General features: G+C 42.8%; 1 pseudogene; it reads left to right on the top strand.

Moving 5' to 3' along the window:
* Positions 1-823: 823 nt before the first annotated feature.
* On the top strand, positions 824-1,196 carry LOC113200165 (small ribosomal subunit protein uS19 pseudogene; annotated as a pseudogene).
* The last annotated feature ends 1,292 nt before the right edge of the window (positions 1,197-2,488 follow it).

The raw sequence follows: 2,488 nt of genomic DNA, 5'->3' as shown, positions 1-2,488 counted from the left end.
TTATTATACAAAGTGATGCTCAGCATCACATATCATTAGGGAATGACAAAACAATAATGAGGTAGCATGGCAAAGCTATTAGAACTGCTAAACTCTAAGAAGTGTCAGTACACCAACAGCTGCAGGATGCAAGAGATCAGTAGTCTTGTACACTGCTTGTAGAACATGTGGCACAGACACTTTGGAAGACAATGTGCCAGTTGTTAATGTAAGGCAGGGCTTGCAGGAGGGGAAGGTCTGGAGAAGGGGCAGGGCCTGGAGAAGGGTTGGGTCTAAAGGAAGGGCAAGAGGGACCATAGATGGTAAGAAGCAGCAGCCTTGGTGGTCTCTAGCTCAGGGCGGCTCAATCTTCAGCTTTCCATCCTGACATCCTACCACGGAGAAACTGCTACTGAAGCTGCCCAGATCACTCCACCTTGGCCTCTCCTGTCCATCTGCTTCTCACCTTTGGCCATTCTACCACAGCATCTCCTGGGCCAAGTCATTTACACAGGAAAGAGAGATAAGGGGAAGAGAGCAGGAGAACAAAGGAAGCCTAGGACATATAACAAAAAAGGCAGAATGCTCTCACTTCTTGGGATATCACGACATAAGCTATGGCCCCCTCTCCCTCCTGGGAGAAGTCTATGTTATCCCCTTTTTAAATAAACCCTGTTTGCCTTGGCGTGCTTCTCTAATGCTATACTTCAACATGTGAGGAAGCAGGACTCGTCACCAATAACCAGCAGTATCATAAGACACATGAAGATGCTTCCTAAATTTGACAAGTAGAAAAGAAAGTGTCTGTCTAAAAATGTTTATTTTTATCCGCAGAGCAGGCAAGATGGCGGAAGTGGAGCAGAAGAAGAAGCAGACCTAGCAAGTTCACCTACCGCAGTGGGGACCTTGACCAGCTGCTGGACATGTCCTAGGAGCAGCTGATGCAGCTGTACAGGGCAGGCCAGCAGAGGCTGAACCGGAGCCTGCAGAGGAAGCAGCACTCGGTGCTGAAGCGCCTGTGCAAGGCCAAAAAGGAGGAACCCCCGATGGAGAAGCCAGAGGTGGTGAAGTCACACCTAAGGGACATGATAATTCTGCCTGAAATGGTGGGCAGCATGGCTGGCATCTACAATGGCAAGACCTTCAACCAGGTGGAGATCAAGACCAAGATGATCGGCCACTACCTGGGCGAGTTGTCCATCCCTACAAGCCCGTGAAGCACTGCCTGGGCAATAAAGACACACACTGCTTAAAAAAAAAAAAAAAAAAAAAAAAAAAAAAGTTTATTTTTAGTAAATGTATTGATATAGTATAGATGAGGCTGGACCCCCAAGGAATTTTCAGGAAGCAGGGTTTTTTAAGTTGCAGTGGTCTAGAAGGGCTAATGCCTAAAAATATCTGGCCCCCAAGTCTGGAAATTCTTTAAACTTTATATTCAGTGGGATGGTTACATGTCAGTGGGTGGGTACAAAACAGTTACCCTTTGTCCCATATTCTTAGGCTAGACAGAGGTTTTGATAGCTTTTTACCAGGAAAACAGAGATAGTATCTTTTGCATAGCAACAAGCTTTCTTTAAGACAGGCCCTGTCACACCTTTTTTCTGCAAACCTGGCACTTATAAGTTGAGAAAGCTTCAAATCACAATGCCCTTGGCAGAAACCCTGCCGACATTCTTTGTAAATATCATTCTGACAAAAGAAGTTTAATTATGGCAAGGGTCTTTTAGGTGGAGGTAACTGGTCTGCTTCAGTATCTGAATTACAAAAAGCAGACTTGTCTCCTACATACTGACTTGTCTCTTACATACCTAATGATTTGAGTCCTAAGGAAATTTCATCTACAATGGTTTTAAGTACCATGAACTATCAATAGTTAATATTAAAAGATCACCATCCACCATCCTGCTTCTGTTTTCTAAAACTGATTTGAAATTTTTGCTTTGAATAATTACATCCAAATCTGGAAGGGGTATTGTGATGTATGTGTATATGTATATATGTGATCCCTTTAACCATGCCTCTGGATACCTCTGACGCTTGAGTCCTGTCAAAGATGTCATCTGTGTGTGCGGGTCTGTGGTGCTGGGATCCAACCCAGGACCTCTCACGTGCTAGGCAACTGCTCTGCCACCCAAATGCACACACAGCCCCCAGAGATATCTTAATAAATGGAAATTAATTAAAATAATTTAACATTACCATGAAAAAGTTCAAACAAGATAATTCTCTCAATCAAAAACAAAGTAAACTAAAAGTATTTTTAAAATAATGTTGATGAAAACAGCAGAAAGATTAAGAATTCTGTAGAAAACTAGAAAGAGGATAAATTAAAAGTTCAATAGTACCTAGATGTCCTTCAACTGATGAATAGATTAAGAAAATGTGGTAAGGGGCTCAGGTTGTGGCTCAAGTGGTAGCACACTCACCTGGCATGTGTGAGGCACTGGGTTTGATCCTCAGCACCATATAAAAGAAAATAAAGACATTGTGTCCACCTAAAACTAAAAAA

Source organism: Urocitellus parryii, chromosome 6 (assembly GCF_045843805.1).
Source record: "Urocitellus parryii isolate mUroPar1 chromosome 6, mUroPar1.hap1, whole genome shotgun sequence".
Classification (NCBI taxonomy): Eukaryota; Metazoa; Chordata; class Mammalia; order Rodentia; family Sciuridae; genus Urocitellus; species Urocitellus parryii.
This window is presented reverse-complemented; position numbering and strand designations above follow the sequence as displayed.